The following is a 21,799-nucleotide window of genomic DNA, read 5'->3' as shown; positions in this document are numbered from 1 at the left end:
GGAGGTCTCCCATCCAAGTACTGACCAGGCCCTGCCCCGTTTAGCTTCCGAGATCTGACGAGATCGGGCGCGTTCAGGATGGTGTGGCCGCAAGCCGAGATGCCTGGCTGCATGATGTCTCTTAAAGGCTGGCGGGTATTGACGGAACTGCCAGCGAAAAAAAAAAAGAAAAATAGAGGGAAAAATACCAGTGCAGCAAAGGGTGTTGAAAGTAGCCGGGTACGTGTACAATTCTTCAATTATATCTTCTCCAGACATAAAGAGAGTATTAAGAGCTACGATGAAGTTCCCCAGGAGATGTAAAAAGCTGGCAGCACCTGGTATTTCCAGGAGGTCTCACATTTAAGTACTGACCAGGTCCTGCCCCGTTTAGCTTCCGAGATCTGACAAGATCGGGCGCGTTCAGGACGGTGTGGCCGCAAGCCGAGATGTCTGGCTGCATGATGTCTCTTAAAGGCTGGCGGGTATTGACGGAATTTCCAGCAAAAAAAAAAAAAAAAAAAAATAGAAAAATGCAGGGAAAAATATCAGTGCAGGAAAGGGTGTTGAAAGTAGCCGGGTAAGTGTACAATTCTTCAATTATATCTCCTGGAGACAGAAAGAGAGTATTAAGAGCTACGATGAAGTTACCCAGGAGACGTAAAAAGCTTGCAGCAGCTGGTATTTCTAGGAGGTCTCCCATCCAAGTACTGACCAGGCCCTGCCCGGTTTAGCTTCCGAGATCTGACGAGATCGGGCGCATTCAGGACGGTGTGGCCACAAGTCCAAAGGCCTGGCTGCATGATGTCTCTTAAAGGCTGGCAGGTATTGACGGAACTGCCAGCAAAAAAAAAAAAGAAAAATAGAGGGAAATATACCAGTGCAGCAACGGGGGTTGAAAGTAGCCGGGTACGTGTACAATTCTTCAATTATATCTCCTGGAGACAGAAAGAGAGTATTAAGAGCTACGATGAAGTTACCCAGGAGACGTAAAAAGCTTGCAGCACCTGGTATTTCTAGGAGGTCTCCCATCCAAGTACTGACCAGGCCCTGCCCCGTTTAGCTTCCGAGATCTAACGAGATCGGGCGCATTCAGGACGGTGTGGCCACAAGCCGAAAGGCCTGGCTGCATGATGTCTCTTAAAGGTTGGCGGGTATTGACGGAACTTCCAGCAAAAAAAAAAAAGAAAAAAAGAAAAAAGAAAAATGGATGGAAAAATATCAGTGCAGCAAAGGGTGTTGACAGTAGCTGGATACGTGTACAATACTTCAATTATATCTCCTCCAGACAGAGAGAGAGTATTAAGAGCTACGATAAAGTTACCCAGGAGACGTAAAAGCTTGTAGCACTAGGTATTTCCAGGAGGTTTCACATTCATGTACTGACCAGGCCCTGCCCCGTTTAGCTTCCGAGATCTGACGAAATCGGGCGTGTTCAGGACGGTGTGGCCGCAAGCCAAGAGGCCTGGCTGCATGATGTCTCTTAAAGGCTGGCGGGTATTGACGGAACTTCCAGCAAAAAATAAAAAATAAATAAATAGAAAAATGGAGGGAAAAATATCAGTGCAGGACAGGGTGTTGAAAGTAGCCGGGTACATGTACAATTCTTCAATTATATCTCCTCCAGACTGAATGAGAGTATTAAGAGCTACGCTGAAGTTACCCAGGAGACGTAAAAGCTTGCAGCACCAGGTATTTCCAGGAGGTCTCACATTCAAGTACTGACCAGGTCCTGCCCCGTTTAGCTTCCGAGATCTGACGAGATCGGGCGCGTTCAGGACGGTGTGGCCGCAAGCCGAGATGTCTGGCTGCATGATGTCTCTTAAAGGCTGGCGGTTATTGACGGAATTTCCAGAAAAAAAAAAAAAAAAAAAAATAGAAAAATGGAGGGAAAAATATCAGTGCAGGAAAGGGTGTTGAAAGTAGCCGGGTACGTGTACAATTCTTCAATTATGTCTTCTCCAGACAGAAAGAGAGTATTAAGAGCTACGATGAAGTTCCCCAGGAGACGTAAAAAGCTGGCAGCACCTGGTATTTCCAGGAGATCTCCCATCGAAGTACTGACCAGGCCCTGCCCCGTTTAGTTTCCGAGATCTGACGAGATCGGGCGCGTTCAGGACTTTGTGTCCGCAAGCCGAGAGGCCTGGCTTCATGATGTCTCTTAAAGGCTGGAGGGTATTGACGGAACTTCCAGCAAAAAAAAAAAAAAAAAAAAAAAAATGGAGGGAAAAATATCAGTGCAGCAAAGGGTGTTGAAAGTAGCCGGGTATGTGTACAATTCTTCAATAATATCTCCTCCAGACTGAAAGAGAGTACTAAGAGCTACGATGAAGTTACCCAGGAGACGAAAAAGCTTGCTGCACCTGGAATTTCCAGGAGGTCACCCATCCAAGTACTGACCAGGCCCTGCCCCGTTTATTTTCCGAGATCTGACGAGATCGGGCGCGTTCAGGACGGTGTGGCTGCAAGCCAAAAAGCCTGGCTGCATGATGTCTCTTAAAGGCTGGTGGGTATTGACGGAACTTCCAGCAAAAAAAAAATGGATAAAGAAAAATGGAGGGAAAAATATCAGTGCAGCAATGGGTGTTGAAAGTAGCCGGGTACGTGTACAATACTTCAATTATATCTCCTCCAGACAGAAAGAGAGTATTAAGAGCTACGATGAACTCACCTGAAGGATTATTAGGAACACCATACTAATACTGTGTTTGACCCCCTTTCGCCTTCAGAACTGCTTTAATTCTACGTGGCATTGCTTCAACAAGGTGCTGAAAGCATTCTTTAGAAATGTTGGCCCATATTGATAGGATAGCATCTTGCAGTTGATGGAGATTTGTGGGATGCACATCCAGGGCACGAAGCTCCCGTTCCACCACATCCCAAAGATGCTCTATTGGGTTGAGATCTGGTGACTGTGGGGGCCAGTTTAGTACAGTGAACTCATTGTCATGTTCAAGAAACCAATTTGAAATGATTCGACCTTTGTGACATGGTGCATTATCCTGCTGGAAGTAGCCATCAGAGGATGGGTACATGGTGGTCAAAAAGGGATGGACATGGTCAGAAACAATGCTCAGGTAGGCCGTAGCATTTAAACGATGCCCAATTGGCACTAAGGGGCCTAAAGTGTGCCAAGAAGACATCCCCCACACCATTACACCACCACCACCAGCCTGCACAGTGGTAACAAGACATGATGGATCCATGTTCTCATTCTGTTTACGCCAAATTCTGACTCTACCATCTGAATGTCTCACCTCTTTTTCCTATTTGTAGTGGAGATGAGTGGTACCCGGTGGGGTCTTCTGCTGTTGTAGCCCATCCGCCTCAAGGTTGTACGTGTTGTGGCTTCACAAATGCTTTGCTGCATACCTCGTTTGTAACGAGTGGTTATTTCAGTCAAAGTTGCTCTTCTATCAGCTTGAATCAGTCGGCCCATTCTCCTCTGACCTCTAGCATCAACAAGGCATTTTCGCCCACAGGACTGCCGCATACTGGATGTTTTTCCCTTTTCACACCATTCTTTGTAAACCCTAGAAATGGTTGTGCGTGAAAATCCCAGTAACTGAGCAGATTGTGAAATACTCAGACCGGCCCGTCTGGCACCAACAACCATGCCACGCTCAAAATTGCTTAAATCACCTTTCATTCCCATTCAGACATTCAGTTTGGAGTTCAGGAGATTGTCTTGACCAGGACCACACCCCTAAATGCATTGAAGCAACTGCCATGTGATTGGTTGATTAGATAATTGCATTAATGAGAAATTGAACAGGTGTTCCTAATAATCCTTTAGGTGAGTGTATATGTATGTATGTGTATGTATGTCCAATTGCTTTGACAATACAAATGAAATGAATTGAGAGAGAGAGAGAGAGAGAGAGAGAGAGAGAGAGAGAGAGAGAGAGAGAGAGAGGAATATGAGCTCCTAAAAAACATTTGTTTTTATACATAAGCGGATTTAATTTGTGATTTACAAATGAATATATAGCACTATAAACATACACAGAAGACATGGAATAGAAATTCAGAAGAAAAAGTATTCAAAAAATAATAATTTTAAGAGAAACACAAAAAGAAGAAAGCAGAGAGACAGTTCAGGAAGAAAAGTCAGAAAAGAAAAGCTGAAGACAAGAATTGGAGGTAAGAGACAAATAATTAAACAAAAAAATATGTATTAATAAAATAAATAAGCATTCTCAGTAGTTGACTCAGCCAATGAAAATGCAGAGCTCCGATTTGAATAGAGTGACAGTAGGAGAGAGCCCAACTGCCACTGAGACTGATAGAAATCTATCGAACAGCAGTCTGACTGCAGAGCTGCCTTTTGAAATCCGATACCCTGAAGACATTCGCTCTGCACAGGCTAAGAAGGACTACAAACAAGCTGTGATGAGAGCATCTCCTGAGACCCTCATCCTAGACTACACCGGTAAAGGAGAAAACAGGGTCAAGAACAATCTACTGTTCTACACCGCCTTTCACAAAACCCTGTGCCAGACATACCCCAATAACAACAAGAGGGGCATTAGCAGAGGCAGGCAGATCTCAGTGCTGGTAGAGAAAGACACAGACAGTGTGATGCTCACTTTTAATGTATACCACAACGGGACCATCATGGTGCAGGGCAGCGAGAGCAGCCTGGACCAATTAGCTCTCGGCTTCCACACCTCAAAGCAGCAGACTGAGGTAGAGAAACAAGAGCCAGAGCCGGCCACCCTGCAGTCTGCCCCCAGCCACACGGAGCCAGACAGTGCCCCATCTCCCACAGACTGCCCCCCTGTCTCCCCAAAACTCTCCAGCAACATTAAAACACTAAAGGAATGCCTATCAGTGCTGGAGCTGGAGTTTGCGGAGTTCAGGGAGCAGACCTTGAGCACCCTGGCCCAGACCTCCTTGTGTGATCAGCTCCGGGATGAGATGCACAGACTAAAGATGCAGCACAAGGCTGAGATCCATGAGCTGAGAGCAGCAGTGAGAGACCTGGAGGAGCAGAGCCAAACCCTGAGGACGGAGCTGCGCAGAGCGAGGGAGGAGCTGACCTGGACACCCCAGCACAGCTAGCTGAGGAGCCTGCAGAGCCAGCTGGAGGAGCTAAGAGAGGAGCTACACATCACTGGAGCACAGAGACTGCACTGCACTGACCCCACAACACCTCCAACCCCTGACGCACCCACTGATCCACCCACACTCCCCACCACTCCTGACACACCCACTATCACCAGACCTGCCACTAATACACAACCCCCTGAAACGCCACTCCCCCAAAACACACCCGCTGCCCCCACCACTCCCGACGCAAACCCGGAGTGGCAGGTCAACGCAGAGGTGGTCATTCTGAGCGAATCCAATGGGAAGTTCCTGGTTGAGAGGCGCCTCTTCCCTGGGCGAAAAGTGAAAAAGCTTTGGTGCTCCACAGCACAGAGAGCCCTGGAGCTGCTCTCCAAGAGGAGGCTTTGCCAAGTCAAACACATCCTCATCCACACCGGCACTAACGACCTGAGTGCCCGCAGGGGCGATGTGGCCTCAGCCCTGAGACAGGTAGCAACGAAAGCCACAGAGGAATTCCCAACTGCCAAAATTTCCATCTCCACACTGCTGCCCCGCACAGACGTGCCCCTGCACATCATCCAGGCCATCAACGCAGAAGTGTCCCGAAGATGTGCCCTCCTCCCCAACGTCCACCTGGCACACCACTGAGACATCCAGCCACATCACCTGTATGACCACGTCCACCTCAGCAAGACGGGTGTGAGGATCATCTCAAAGGTCCTCAAGGACACAACCCTGGGCCGAAACCCCACACACCCCCACCTCGAGACCAGGAGCAAACCCCCCAGCCCCCGGCCACATCCCCAGCCACCGGCTCCACCCCAGCCCCAGCCCCTGAGACCCCGCGGCCCCATTCCCCACCCCCCCATCCCCAGAGGGCCCGTCCAGCACAGCAGAGCGGACAGCCGGGGACCAGCACAGCCACACAGCCACGCAGCAGCGGCTTCCAGAGCCTGGAGGCCCGATGCTGCCCAGCTGGCCCAGATAAGGCAACTCCTCAGTGTCATCTGTTCCACACTGCTGAGTTAACTGAGCCTCAACACACATATATATGGTTGTGGAGATGGAGAGTAAGAAAAAATGTGATTTAATTATTCTGATATTTTGATGCAAAGATAAAATCTTTGAGTGATTATTATGTATATCCATATATAATTATTAATAGTAATATAATATCAGTTGTAGACCACAAATTAAACTTTCTTATGTAGAAGAGACAAGTATAATAAAATATATTAACATGTCCTTTAAAATAAGCAGTTGGAATATGCAGGGTTTACGCTCCTCAACTTTTGGAATGAAGAGCACAGGCCCTGAACTGATCAACACTGTAAATAGTTCAGATGTTTTCATTCTTGTAGAGACTTGGTGCTGTGCAGATATGTCTATACACTGGATGGATACAATGGATACAGGGAGCTGATTGTGCCCTCCTATAAAAAACCCAAAGTCAGGTGTGGCAGGGCCTCGTGGGGGATTATCGTGTGGTACAGGGAGGAGCTCCGAGCAGCCCTATGCCCAGTACAGAGAGGAGACACACACCTGTGGATGAAAATCAGAAAAGACACCCTACAAAATAACACAGATATATACCTATGTGCAATTTATATGCCACCCGCAGACTCCCCCTACTATAATGAGGAAGGCTTTCATGAGCTTCAAAACGAAATCTGCCACTTCCAGACCCTGGGCTCTGTACTGCTGTGTGGCGATCTCAATGCCAGGACTGGCAGAGAGATGGACTACATCAATACAGAGGGGAACACACACCTGTTCGGAGACTCCCCGCTGTGCCACACACACACCTCCACACTGACACAGCCACGACAGCGTGGTAAACAAGAGCAGGAAGCAGGTAGTGCGCCTATGTAAAAGCCTGGGTCTATATATCATCAATGGCAGGACCAGGGGGTACTCTCTGGGGAGATTCACATACTGCTCGGCTCTGGGCAGCAGTGTGGTGGACTACGCCATAACTGACCTGGACCCACAAGCCAACAATGCGTTTATAGTCAGACAACAATCTCCACTATCAGACCACAGCCAAATAACACTTTACCTAAAAAGATCAGCGCAGCCACAAGTCAGAGCCAAACTTCCCACAAAACTGGTCTCCCTGCCACCCAGTTAGAGATGGTCCGAGCCCAGCACAGAGAACTACACAAGAGCCCTGAATAGTGATGAGATTGAAAACATGTTAGACAGATATCAATCCTCACACTATCAAATAAACCAAAACGGAATAAACTCAGCCACCAAAACACTGAATGAAATATTTGAGAGACTGGCTTTAAAATCAAACATTAAAACAATTAAAAACCAAAATATGAAATCGTCTAAAAGAAAAAAAGAACAGTGGTGTGACCAGGAGTGTGAAACTTCTAGGAAACACCTGAGACATCTCTCCAACACTAAACACAGAGAGCCCGACAACCAGGAGGCTCGCCTCAGCTACTGCCAGGCCCTGCGGCACTACAAGCAACTCCTCAGTAAGAAAAAAGACCACTATATGGGCAGAATAAATACTCCAAAAACAAAAAATGAAATACCAATTCAAAATGGAGAAATCTGGAAAACACACTTTGAAAAACTTTACCAAAATGTTGAAAACAATCCAAAGCCAGAACAGGTTAAAATATTAAAAAACCTAAATAAATTGGAAGAAATCATTAAGAATAACCAAAATCCCTTAGATAACCCATTTACAATACAGGAACTAAAACATCAACTCAAAATCCTCAAACCCAGGAAAGCCAGCGGCCCCGACAGCATCAGCCCTGAGATGCTGAAGCACAGCAGCCCGCAGCTGCAGGAGGCTCTGCTCAAACTCTTTAACCTGGTGCTGAGAGCCGGGTGTTTCCCTGAGGTCGGGAATCAAGGATTGATCACCCCGATTTTTAAAAGTGGAGACAAATTAGACCCCAATAACTACTGGGGCAGCTGTGTGAGCAGTAACCTGGGGAAGGTGTTCTGCAGTATCATCAACGCCCAGATACTGGCCATCCTTACCAAGCACAGTGTCCTGAATAAGAGTCAGATTGGCTTCCTACCAAAACACAGCACAACCGATCATATTTACACTCTACACACCCTCATAAATAAATATACCCAAAACAATAAAGGAAAAATATTTGCCTGTTTTGTAGACTTTAGAAAGGCATTTGACTCAATCTGGCACAAGGGATTATTTTATAAACTTCTACAGAGTGGTGTAGGGGGTAAAGTTTATGACATCATTAAATCAATGTATTCTGAAAACAAATGCGGAGTTCAAATTGGCAACTCAAGAACAGAGTTCTTCACTCAGGGGCGGGGAGTGAGACAGGGCTGCAGTCTGAGTCCAACACTGTTCAACATCTACATCATCGAGTTGGCCACAGTGTTGGAGCAGTCTGACGCCCGCAGCCTAACTCTCCATGACACAGAGATCAAGTTCCTGCTCTATGCAGACGACCTGGTGCTGCTGTCGCCCACAGAGCAGGGGCTTCAGCAGAACCTGGCACTGCTAGAGCAGTACTGTCAGAAATGGGCCCTGGCAGTCAATCTGGACAAGACCAGAGTTATGGTTTTCCAGAAAAAAGCCCCATCTCAGGGAAACAGGTACCGCTTCACTCTGGGCAGCACTGGATTAGAGCACTGCACCAGATACAACTACCTTGGCCTGACCATCAGTGCGTCAGGGAGCTTCAGCCTGGCTATAAACGCATTAAAAGACAAGGCACGCCGGGCATTTTATGCCATAAAGACACAATTTGGGAAAACAACAATACCAATAACTATTTGGATTAAAATATTAAACTCCATCATCCAACCAATCCTGCTATATGGGAGCGAAGTGTGGGGTCCCCTCATGAACCTCAATAACAACAATTGGGACAAAAGCCCCATGGAAATATTCCACCTAGAATTTAATAAAAACATCTTACACGTACACAGAAACGCCCCCACGGCTCTGAGGCTCACAGAGCCCGAACACACAATGACCAAAACAACAACAATTGGGAAAATTGACATGTACCTGAAAAGCAAATACACAAAAGATTAGAGACACGAATTAGAATTACAAAACAAATTGGAATGCTACCGGGCCCTGAATAGAAACATTACATTGGCTGAATACTTAAAAATCCAAAATATAAAAGAGAGACAAAATCTAACTAAATACAGGCTCAGTGACCACAGCCTCGCCATTGAAAAAGGCCGCTACAGAAAATTCTGGGTTGCCAGAGAAGAGCGGCTGTGCAGCCAGTGTGACCTAGGGGAGGTCGAAACACAGGCGCATTTCCTGCTGTCCTGCCCTAAATACACAAAAATCAGGGAGACATACTTTAAAATATTAAAAATGCATATCCCTGAGTTCAGCATGATCCCCGATTGCTGCAAACTCCCCGTCCTGCTGGGAGAGGAGGAGCGCACTGCCTTCTTAGCAGCGCAATATGTATCCACCTGCCACAGCCTGCGAGACAGTGTGTAGACACCAGCCTGTGGCACTCCATTTGCAAAACAAAATAAAAACAGTGATTTTTCTGATGTCATGACACAAATTTTGATACAAACAACAAATATGGTTTATATCCTACTTAATTTTATTTCAATGTGTACTATATTTGTTCCACTGAATCTTGTATTGCAATGTTTTGTCTTGATTGATAGAACATTTGTATCTGCTTTGGCAATATTGTGATAGATCATGCCAATAAAGCACCTTTGAATTGAATTGAAATGAATTGACAGACAGACAGACACACGCACACACACACACACACACACACACACACAGAGCCAGCCAGCCAGACAGCCAGCCAGCTCAGCCATGACATCACGAGCCTCTCTCAGCTGACTGCTATGACATCACAGAGCACGTACATTCCGTTGCTTGCCGTCTGTCAACCACTCAGTCACTGCCAGCCAGACTGGCTGGCTGGCTGGATGGGGGGGCTGCTTGCTGCTGCTGCGTATCTTAGCAAGCTAATTTGCCTGACCGGCCTTCCTACTCCTATGCCCAAATGCCCACCTAAGCCCGATCTGCTGTTCACCTGGATCACAGCTCCGCCCCAACAAGGCAGATCCTCCCAAAAATGGTACAAACTGATCCACGTTCCCCTCCACGGAAAGCTTTAGCCCAAAATAAGGGACACATTCTGTAACAACATAACGAATGCCCACCCAACCTGTGACAAAACTGAGAAAAAAGAAAAACGCTCAGTCCTCCTGGTGGAGGGACACACAGCCACCCTGGCTGCCCAATATGTCAGCGCCTACAACAGCCTGAGGGACACAGTGACACACGAGCACCGGCTGTAAATATAATGTAAATACTTGTTTGTAATGCATGTCATTGTATTTCAAAAAGGAATCTGGAAATAGTAAACCTATTTTCTTTATTTGAATGTATTAAAGATCACATTTTATTACATTTTCTTTTTCTGTACTTCATTACATTATATTGAGATTCATAATTCTATTATTTATTTTCCGTATGTATGTATGTATGTATTATTGTATGGAAGGAAAGTTAGAAATGATTTTCTTAAACCTGTTTTTCTCTCTTGTATACTTAAGAAAGATAAGGTCAAGCTAGAAGGTCAGGAGGCCATAAGGTAGTTTGATTTCTGTTTGTTATTTACGATGTGAACCTTGGAGACAATGTCAAACGGTATGACCTACGTGCCTGTTCCTTAAAACCATGTGTAGATCTATGAACTCTGTTCTATAATGAAATATGTTCTGCTTAGTTAGCCTTTAAGATAACATAGTAATGATTTTCTAGCATGTATGTATGTATGTATGTATGTATGTCCAATTGCTTTGACAATACAAATGAATTGAATTGAGAGGGAGAGAGAGAGAGAGAGAGAGAGAGAGAGAGAGAGACAGACAGACAGACAGACTGACAAACACAAACAGACACACACACACACACACACACACACACACACACACACACACAGACACACACACAGCCAGCCAGCCAGCCAGCCAGCCAGCTCAGCGATGACATCACAAGCCTCTCTCAGCTGACTGCTATGACATCACAGAGCATGAACATTCCGTTGCTTGCCGTCTGTCAACCACTCAGTCACTGCCAGCCAGACTGGCTGGCTGGCTGGATGGGGGGGCTGCTTGCTGCTGCTGTGTACCTTAGCAAGCTTATTTGCTTGACCGGCCTTCCTACTCCTCTGCCCACATGCCCACCTATGCCCGATCTGCTGTTCACCTGGATCACAGCTCCGCCCCAACAAGGCAGATCCTCCCAAAAATGGTACAAACTGATCCACGTTCCCCTCCACAGAAAGCTTTAGCCCAAAATAAGGGACACATTCTGCCCAATATGTCAGCGCCAACCACAGCCTGAGGGACACAGTGACACACGAGCACCGGCTGTAAATATAATGTAAATACTCGTTTGTAATGCATGTCATTGTATTTCAAAAAAGGAATCTGGAAATGGTATACCTATTTTCTTTATTTGTATGTATTAAAGATCACATTTTATTACATTTTCTTTTTCTGTACTTCATTACATCTTATTGTGATTCATAATTCTATTATTTATTTTCCGTGTATATGTATGTATGTATGTAATGTGACAAACCAAGGGGCAGGGTCATACATGGCAGATATGTCAGGCCAGGTCTGCTGCAAGGTGTGTACTCTAGGGTAGAATACCGACCCTAGGCAACTACACTCCCCAGAAACCCTCAGGCAGCCATTCTAGCACCTAATGTGGTCACTTGGTGTTACTTCCTCAATTATTCACCAGGTATATAAGGCGGGCCTGAGAGAGAGAGAAGTGAGAGACAATAGGGTGAGTTATCTGGAAAACAGAGGTAGCTCATAAGGAGAAAGCCAAGACTTATTTATTCCAGACTTTGTTTAAAATAGAATGATTATGTAAGATTAGTTACAACTCCAGTGTGAGTTAGGTTTTGTTTTCAGATTTGTTTTGTTTGAAGTAAACATACAGGCACAGCCCTGTATTTGCAACCTCCTCCCTGGGTCATGACTGGTTTTTACTCCTAAGAAGATCACAGAGAAGACCCACACATGTGTACAGCCAAGGCGTTTTGTCACATTTGGTGTAGAATGCGGGCAGCACCTCATGAAACCCAGACTGGCTGAGTGAATTTTTTTATCCAAAAAAAAAAAAACTACAGGCTGTAATAGCCCAACAGGAAGCGACCAGGGTGCAGCAGGTGGCTCACCAGGATGCTATGCGGATGCATCAGGAAGCACTGCAGGTCCAGCATGATACAAATAAAATGTTTAGAGAAGAGCAGGAAAAGGTGACTAAAGAGCTGAAAGAGAGTGTTGAAGCACTTGCAACCAGGATTGGGCCACAGGGGGCTGCAACCCATTCCACTCCCCGCACCAATCACTTTCTGCAGAAAATGACAAAACAGGACGATGTTGAGGCCTTCCTTATGACCTTTGAGAGGACAGCGGAGAGAGGGATGGCCAAAAGATTCCTGGGCAGGGCTTGTGGCACCTTATCTGGCAGGGGATGCACAGAAAGCGTACTTTGATCTGGAGCTGAAGGACGCCCAGGACTATGATAAATTGAAAGCGGAGATAATGACCCGATTGGGCGTGACCACCGCAGTGAGGGCACATCGGTTTCAGCAGTGGGCCTACCAACCAGGACAACCAATCCGAACGCAGATGTTTGATCTGATCCATCTGGCCAGGAAATGGCTACAGCCAGAGGTCCATTCATCAGCCGAGGTGGTGGAGGCCATAGTCCTTGACAACTACCAACGCTGTTTGCCCAAGGATGTTCGACGCTGGGTTGGCCAGAATGAGGTGCTGTCCGCTGACACCTTGGTGGCCATTGTAGAGCGGTTCTATACAGCCGGAGCAGCAGAGCATGTACCGGAGGTTAAAAACTCGTTCCCCAGGCCATGACGAACCAGCGGACCGGGTAAGATGGTTCCAAAGTACTCTGGGAAACATGACGCGCTGGGTTGGAAGAAAAGAGCAAGACTGGGGGGGGCAAAGGTGGGGCCTAAAGCCGAGACTAAGGGTTATAGGGGGTCACCATCACAACCAATTGTCTGCTACAATTGTGACAAAGTAGGACATATTGCGGCCCACTGCCCAGGTAGAGAGGAACCAATGCAATGTAATGTGTGTGATATGGGGAAAGAGAAACCGGTATTTTATGCCTGCCCTGTTGGGACGGATGTTTTCATAGGCGGAGTACCTAATCCAAAACACATGTGTACAGTGATAGTCGATGAGAAAGAAGTGGCTGCTCTACTCGACTCTGGCAGTATGGTTACACTGGTCACAGAAAAACTAGTAGCGACCAACAAGCTGGATAGACATCAGGAGCTCAGTATCACATGCACACATGGTGACACACGCCCCTATCCCACAGCCCTTGTAAACATACAGACAGAGGCCGGGAAACTAGATTACGAAGTCGGTGTGGTACCCAACATGCCATATGATGTGATACTGGGACGATATTTTCCTAATTTTGGAAAACTAGATAGAAAACATAGTAAATTGGAAATGCACACTGAAAACTGTAAGCCAGAAGTTGCCTCGATCCCACAACTAGAGCTAAAAGTAGACCTGGTTCCAGTTGAGTCGACAGTGAAGGTTTTGGTTGGGGAAAATTAAACTGAAAACATAGGGGTGGAATGTAGTGACGTAGATGACCCTATGGAGGGTGAGGAACCCAGCACTAGCAGGGTGGGTGAGAATCCATTCATAGAGACCCCTGAAGCTGACAATGTAGAAGTGTCAGTGTTAGAGGGACTCCCCACTGATTTTGGCAGCGCACAGGTGCGAGATCTCACTCTACACTATGCTAAAGAAAATGTGAAGGTAGTAAATGGGACCCCTATGACTACTGCAGACCCGCCAACAGCTTATCCTTATTTTATGGTAAAAAATGACCTATTGTACCGTGTAAATAAGATAGGGGTGGACATTGTGGAGCAATTGCTAGTTCCCACCCCATTCAGACGAACAGTTCTCAATCTGGCACATGGGCATATCCTGGGGGGACATCTGGGGATGGACAAAACCAAGGATAGACTCCTGAGGAGGTTTTACTGGCCAGGCGTACATGCAGACGTGACAGAACATTGTAGCTCATGTCCTGAATGTCAACTACATGCTCCTAAACCAGCCTTCAGAAGCCCACTGGTCCCTTTGCCCATCATAGAGACCCCCTTTGCTAGGATAGCTATGGATGTGGTGGGACCTCTCCCGAAATCAGCCAGAGGGCATCAGTATATACTGGTTATTTTGGATTATGCCACAAGGTACCCAGAAGCCATTCCACTGCGGACCATGGCTTCAAAAGGTATTGCAAAAGAGCTAATGTTGATGTGTAGTAGGGTGGGGATACCGAGGGAGATATTAACAGATCAGGGCACACCCTTTATGTCTAAGGTTATGACCGATCTGTGTAAATTGTTGCAGGTTAAGCAGTTGAGAACATCAGTCTACCACCCACAAACAGATGGGTTGGTTGAGAGATTTAATAGGACCCTGAAGTCCATGCTAAGAAAGGTAATCGATAAGGATGGGAAAAATTGGGAATTCATGCTGCCCTACTTGATGTCTGCCATTAGGGAAGTCCCACAGGCTTCCCTGGGCTTTTCGCCTTTTGAACTGTTATATGGGAGGCACCCCAGGGGGATATTAGACATAGCCCGTGAAACGTGGGAACACGAGTCCACTCCTTTCCGGAGTGTAGTCGAGCACATCAATGCTATGCAAGAGAGAATAGCCACAGTCACTCCCATTGTGAGAGAGCACCTAAGGCAGGCACAGGAACACCAACAATTCGCCTATAATCGTCAGGCTACACTGAGGGTGTTCCAGCCTGGTGATAGGGTGTTGGTGTTGGTTCCCACTGTAGAATGTAAATTTCTGGCTACGTGGATGGGACCTTATGAGATTATAGAGCGAATACGGGAAGTGAACTATAAGGTTCAGCAACCCGGCCGCCGACCCCCAGAACAAATATATCATGTCAACTTAATAAAAGCCTGGAAGGACAGGGAAGTGTTGATGTTGACTTACCCCCCTCAGCCACTAGGGACACCGAAGGTGAATATTGCAGCTGCCTTGTCACCTGACCAGTTGAAGGAGGTGAACGACTTGATAATACGTAATAGGGAAGTTTTCTCAGGCATACCGGGGCGTACCCATTTAGTCTCTCACAACATTGTGTCTCTCCCAGGAAAGAAGGTAAATATGAGGCCTTACAGGGTACCAGAAGCTCGCAGGAACACTATTAGAAATGAGGTTAAGGAAATGCTGGAGGCAGGGGTTATTGAAGAATCCCACAGTGAGTGGTCCAGCCCTATAGTCATGGTTTCCAAACCTGATGGCTCCTGGAGATTCTGTAATGATTTTAGAAAGGTTAATGAAATTTCAAAGTTTGATGCATACCCAATGCCCCGAGTAGATGAATTGTTAGAGAATATTGGGAATGCTCGCTATATTTCAACTATTGACTTAGCCAAAGGCTACTGGCAGATTCCCTTGACCCCGGGTGCCAAAGAAAAAACAGCCTTTGCAACCCCAGATGGTCTGTTTCACTACACAGTGATGCCCTTTGGCCTGCATGGTGCTCCTGCCACCTTTCAAAGGTTGATGGACCACATACTTAGACCACACAGGACGTATGCGGCAGCATATTTAGATGATGTGGTCATTCACAGTCCAGATTGGGAATCACATTTGTCTCAGCTCCAAGCGGTATTGGATTCAATACATGCAGCAGGCCTGATGACTAATCCAACCAAATACAATTTGGGGTTGGAAGAGGCCAAATACTTGGGCTATAAAGTAGGGAGGGGTATGGTGAAACCCCAAATATCCAAGGTTGAAGCCATAAACTCTTGGCCTAGGCCTGTCAATAAAAAGCAGGTTAGGGCATTTTTAGGGTTAACTGGGTATTACCCGAGGTTTATTCCCAACTATGCTACCTTAGCGGCCCCTCTGACTGATATGACTAAGGCTACAGAACCCAATATGGTTAGATGGGGTGATACAGCAAACCGGGCTTTCCGGAGCCTACAGGAGGCGCTCTGCCGCAACCCCGTTTTAATGGTACCTGACTTTCAGAAAGAATTTATAGTCCAGACGGACGCCTCTGAGGTGGGGATCGGAGTGGTTTTGTCCCAAAGAATGGGTGATCACGAACACCCGGTGTTGTTCCTTAGCAGAAAGTTGGAATCCAATGAAATAAATTATTTGGTAGTTGAAGAAGAATGTTTGGCAGTGAAGTGGGCTTTGGACAGTCTTCGATACTATTTGTTGGGCAGGCACTTCACCCTGATCACTGACCATGCCCCCCTCACTTGGATGCATCGTTCGAAAGACAGGAATGCCCGTGTGATGAGGTGGTTTTTGAGTCTCCAACATTTTCATTTCACCCTGCAGCACAGGCCAGGGAAGGCCATGGGGAATGTTGATGGGCTGTCCCGGGTGCATGCTTTTTTGCGGCTGTCGCTCGACCTATGGGGTCGCAGCTGGGGGGGAGGATGTGGGACAAACCAAGGGGCAGGGTCATACATGGCAGACATGTCAGGCCAGGTCTGCTGCAAGGTCTGCACTCTAGGGAAGAAAACCGACCCTAGACAACTACACTCCCCAGAAACCCTCAGGCAGCCTAATGTGGTCACTTGGTGCTACTTCCTCAATTATTCACCAAGTATATAAGGCGGAAAGATAGAGTCAAGCTAGAAGGTCAGGCCAGAAGCTAGTTTGATTTCTGTTTGTTATTTACGATGAGAACCTTGGAAACAATGTCAAACGGTATGACCTACGTGCCTGTTCCCTAAAACCATGTGTAGACCTATGGACTCTGTTCTATAATGATATATGTTCTGCTTAGTTAGCCTTTAAGATAACATAGTAATGACTTTCTAGCATGTATGCATGTATGTATGTATATATATATATATATATATATATATATATATATATATATATATATATATATATATATATATATATATATATATGTATGTATGAATGTATGTATGTCCAATTGCTTTGACAATACAAATGAATTGAATTGAGAGGGAGAGAGAGAGAGAGAGAGAGAGAGAGACAGACAGACTGAAAAACAGACAAACAGACACACACACACACACACAGACATACACACACACACACAGAGCCAGCCAGCCAGCCAGCTCAGCGATGACATCACGAGCCTCTCTCAGCTGACTGCTATGACATCACAGAGCACGTACATTCCGTTGCTTGCCGTCTGACAACCACTCAGTCACTGCCAGCCAGACTGGCTGGCTGGCTGGATGTGGGGGATGCTTGCTGCTGCTGCGTACCTTAGCAAGCTTATTTGCTTGACCGGCCTTCCAACTCCTCTGCCCACATGCCCACCTATGCCCGATCTACTGTTCACCTGGTCACAGCTCCGCCCCAACAAGGCAGATTCTCCCAAAAATGGTACAAACTGATCCACGTTCCCCTCCACGGAAAGCTTTAGCCCAAAATAAGGGACAAATTCTGTAACAACATAATGGATGCCCACCCAACCTGTGACAAAACTGAGAAAAAAGAAAAACGCCAGTCCTCCTGGGGGAGGGACACACAGCCACCCTGGCTGCCCAATATGTCAGCGCCTACCACAGCCTGAGGGACACAGTGACACACGAGCACCGGCTGTAAATATAATGTAAATACTTGTTTGTTATGCATGTCATTGTATTTCAAAAAAGGAATCTGGAAATAGTAAACCTATTTTCTTTATTTGTATGTATTAAAGATCACATTTTTTTACATTTTCATTTTCTGTACTTCATTACATCTTATTGTGATTCATAATTCTATTATTTATTTTCCGTGTAGATGTATGTATGTATGTATGTATGTATGTATGTATATGTATGTATGTCCAATTGCTTTGACAATACAAATGAATTGAATTGAGAGGGAGAGAGAGAAAGAGAGAGAGAGAGAGAGAGAGAGAGAGAGAGAGAGAGAGAGAGAGAGAGAGAGAGAGAGAGGAATATGAGCTCCTAAAAAACATTTGTTTTTATACATAAGCGGATTTAATTTGTGATTTACAAATGAATATATAGCACTATAAACATACACAGAAGACATGGAATAGAAATTCAGAAGAAAAAGTATTCAAAAAATAATAATTTTAAGAGAAACACAAAAAGAAGAAAGCAGAGAGACAGTTCAGGAAGAAAAGTCAGAAAAGAAAAGCTGAAGACAAGAATTGGAGGTAAGAGACAAATAATTAAACAAAAAAATATGTATTAATAAAATAAATAAGCATTCTCAGTAGTTGACTCAGCCAATGAAAATGCAGAGCTCCGATTTGAATAGAGTGACAGTAGGAGAGAGCCCAACTGCCACTGAGACTGATAGAAATCTATCGAACAGCAGTCTGACTGCAGAGCTGCCTTTTGAAATCCGATACCCTGAAGACATTCGCTCTGCACAGGCTAAGAAGGACTACAAACAAGCTGTGATGAGAGCATCTCCTGAGACCCTCATCCTAGACTACACTGGTAAAGGAGAAAACAGGGTCAAGAACAATCTACTGTTCTACACCGCCTTTCACAAAACCCTGTGCCAGACATACCCCAATAACAACAAGAGGGGCATTAGCAGAGGCAGGCAGATCTCAGTGCTGGTAGAGAAAGACACAGACAGTGTGATGCTCACTTTTAATGTATACCACAACGGGACCATCATGGTGCAGGGCAGCGAGAGCAGCCTGGACCAATTAGCTCTCGGCTTCCACACCTCAAAGCAGCAGACTGAGGTAGAGAAACAAGAGCCAGAGCCGGCCACCCTGCAGTCTGCCCCCAGCCACACGGAGCCAGACAGTGCCCCATCTCCCACAGACTGCCCCCCTGTCTCCCCAAAACTCTCCAGCAACATTAAAACACTAAAGGAATGCCTATCAGTGCTGGAGCTGGAGTTTGCGGAGTTCAGGGAGCAGACCTTGAGCACCCTGGCCCAGACCTCCTTGTGTGATCAGCTCCGGGATGAGACGCACAGACTAAAGATGCAGCACAAGGCTGAGATCCATGAGCTGAGAGCAGCAGTGAGAGACCTGGAGGAGCAGAGCCAAACCCTGAGGACGGAGCTGCGCAGAGCGAGGGAGGAGCTGACCTGGACACCCCAGCACAGCTAGCTGAGGAGCCTGCAGAGCCAGCTGGAGGAGCTAAGAGAGGAGCTACACATCACTGGAGCACAGAGACTGCACTGCACTGACCTCACAACACCTCCAACCCCTGACGCACCCACTGATCCACCCACACTCCCCACCACTCCTGACACACCCACTATCACCAGACCTGCCACTAATACACAACCCCCTGAAACGCCACTCCCCCAAAACACACCCGCTGCCCCCACCACTCCCGACGCAAACCCGGAGTGGCAGGTCAACGCAGAGGTGGTCATTCTGAGCGAATCCAATGGGAAGTTCGTGGTTGAGAGGCGCCTCTTCCCTGGGCGAAAAGTGAAAAAGCTTTGGTGCTCCACAGCACAGAGAGCCCTGGAGCTGCTCTCCAAGAGGAGGCTTTGCCAAGTCAAACACATCCTCATCCACACCGGCACTAACGACCTGAGTGCCCGCAGGGGCGATGTGGCCTCAGCCCTGAGACAGGTAGCAACGAAAGCCACAGAGGAATTCCCAACTGCCAAAATTTCCATCTCCACACTGCTGCCCCGCACAGACGTGCCCCTGCACATCATCCAGGCCATCAACGCAGAAGTGTCCCGAAGATGTGCCCTCCTCCCCAACGTCCACCTGGCACACCACTGAGACGTCCAGCCACATCACCTGTATGACCACGTCCACCTCAACAAGACGGGTGTGAGGATCATCTCAAAGGTCCTCAAGGACACAACCCTGGGCCGAAACCCCACACACCCCCACCTCGAGACCAGGAGCAAACCCCCCAGCCCCCGGCCACATCCCCAGCCACCGGCTCCACCCCAGCCCCAGCCCCTGAGACCCCGCGGCCCCATTCCCCACCCCCCCATCCCCAGAGGGCCCGTCCAGCACAGCAGAGCGGACAGCCGGGGACCAGCACAGCCACACAGCCACGCAGCAGCGGCTTCCAGAGCCTGGAGGCCCGATGCTGCCCAGCTGGCCCAGATAAGGCAACTCCTCAGTGTCATCTGTTCCACACTGCTGAGTTAACTGAGCCTCAACACACATATATATGGTTGTGGAGATGGAGAGTAAGAAAAAATGTGATTTAATTATTCTGATATTTTGATGCAAACATAAAATCTTTGAGTGATTATTATGTATATCCATATATAATTATTAATAGTAATATAATATCAGTTGTAGACCACAAATTAAACTTTCTTATGTAGAAGAGACAAGTATAATAAAATATATTAACATGTCCTTTAAAATAAGCAGTTGGAATATGCAGGGTTTACGCTCCTCAACTTTTGGAATGAAGAGCACAGGCCCTGAACTGATCAACACTGTAAATAGTTCAGATGTTTTCATTCTTGTAGAGACTTGGTGCTGTGCAGATATGTCTATACACTGGATGGATACAATGGATACAGGGAGCTGATTGTGCCCTCCTATAAAAAACCCAAAGTCAGGTGTGGCAGGGCCTCGTGGGGGATTATCGTGTGGTACAGGGAGGAGCTCCGAGCAGCCCTATGCCCAGTACAGAGAGGAGACACACACCTGTGGATGAAAATCAGAAAAGACACCCTACAAAATAACACAGATATATACCTATGTGCAATTTATATGCCACCCGCAGACTCCCCCTACTATAATGAGGAAGGCTTTCATGAGCTTCAAAACGAAATCTGCCACTTCCAGACCCTGGGCTCTGTACTGCTGTGTGGCGATCTCAATGCCAGGACTGGCAGAGAGATGGACTACATCAATACAGAGGGGAACACACACCTGTTCGGAGACTCCCCGCTGTGCCACACACACACCTCCACACTGACACAGCCACGACAGCGTGGTAAACAAGAGCAGGAAGCAGGTAGTGCGCCTATGTAAAAGCCTGGGTCTATATATCATCAATGGCAGGACCAGGGGGTACTCTCTGGGGAGATTCACATACTGCTCGGCTCTGGGCAGCAGTGTGGTGGACTACGCCATAACTGACCTGGACCCACAAGCCAACAATGCGTTTATAGTCAGACAACAATCTCCACTATCAGACCACAGCCAAATAACACTTTACCTAAAAAGATCAGCGCAGCCACAAGTCAGAGCCAAACTTCCCACAAAACTGGTCTCCCTGCCACCCAGTTAGAGATGGTCAGAGCCCAGCACAGAGAACTACACAAGAGCCCTGAATAGTGATGAGATTGAAAACATGTTAGACAGATATCAATCCTCACACTATCAAATAAACCAAAACGGAATAAACTCAGCCACCAAAACACTGAATGAAATATTTGAGAGACTGGCTTTAAAATCAAACATTAAAACAATTAAAAACCAAAATATGAAATCGTCTAAAAGAAAAAAAGAACAGTGGTGTGACCAGGAGTGTGAAACTTCTAGGAAACACCTGAGACATCTCTCCAACACTAAACACAGAGAGCCCGACAACCAGGAGGCTCGCCTCAGCTACTGCCAGGCCCTGCGGCACTACAAGCAACTCCTCAGTAAGAAAAAAGACCACTATATGGGCAGAATAAATACCCCAAAAACAAAAAATGAAATACCAATTCAAAATGGAGAAATCTGGAAAACACACTTTGAAAAACTTTACCAAAATGTTGAAAACAATCCAAAGCCAGAACA

At 46.6% G+C, this 21,799-nt stretch overlaps 2 non-coding genes and 6 pseudogenes across 2 annotated transcripts in view; all 8 read right to left on the bottom strand.

Annotated features, from left to right (window-relative positions):
- LOC136737518 (5S ribosomal RNA) overlaps positions 1 to 95 on the bottom strand; it is a 119-nt gene extending 24 nt beyond the window's left edge. Inside the window, exon 1 of the ribosomal RNA XR_010812443.1 lies at positions 1 to 95. This exon is cut by the window's left edge and continues 24 nt beyond it. This is a non-coding gene — a ribosomal RNA (5S ribosomal RNA).
- Positions 96 to 305: 210 nt separating this feature from the next.
- LOC136737684 (uncharacterized) lies at positions 306 to 424 on the bottom strand (annotated as a pseudogene).
- Positions 425 to 645: 221 nt separating this feature from the next.
- Positions 646 to 764, bottom strand: LOC136737641 (uncharacterized; annotated as a pseudogene).
- Positions 765 to 974: 210 nt separating this feature from the next.
- On the bottom strand, positions 975 to 1,093 carry LOC136737829 (5S ribosomal RNA). Its single transcript, XR_010812473.1, has one exon. It is a non-coding gene; the product is annotated as a 5S ribosomal RNA (ribosomal RNA).
- Positions 1,094 to 1,317: 224 nt separating this feature from the next.
- LOC136737786 (uncharacterized) lies at positions 1,318 to 1,436 on the bottom strand (annotated as a pseudogene).
- A 220-nt stretch (positions 1,437 to 1,656) lies between these two features.
- On the bottom strand, positions 1,657 to 1,775 carry LOC136737538 (uncharacterized; annotated as a pseudogene).
- Positions 1,776 to 1,995: 220 nt separating this feature from the next.
- LOC136737814 (uncharacterized) lies at positions 1,996 to 2,114 on the bottom strand (annotated as a pseudogene).
- Positions 2,115 to 2,330: 216 nt separating this feature from the next.
- On the bottom strand, positions 2,331 to 2,449 carry LOC136737555 (uncharacterized; annotated as a pseudogene).
- Between the last annotated feature and the right edge of the window lie 19,350 nt (positions 2,450 to 21,799).

This window comes from Amia ocellicauda, unplaced genomic scaffold, assembly GCF_036373705.1.
Source record: "Amia ocellicauda isolate fAmiCal2 unplaced genomic scaffold, fAmiCal2.hap1 HAP1_SCAFFOLD_54, whole genome shotgun sequence".
Lineage (NCBI taxonomy): Eukaryota > Metazoa > Chordata > Actinopteri > Amiiformes > Amiidae > Amia > Amia ocellicauda.
The sequence above is the reverse complement of the archived record's forward strand: the minus strand, read 5'-3'. Positions and strand labels throughout refer to the sequence as shown.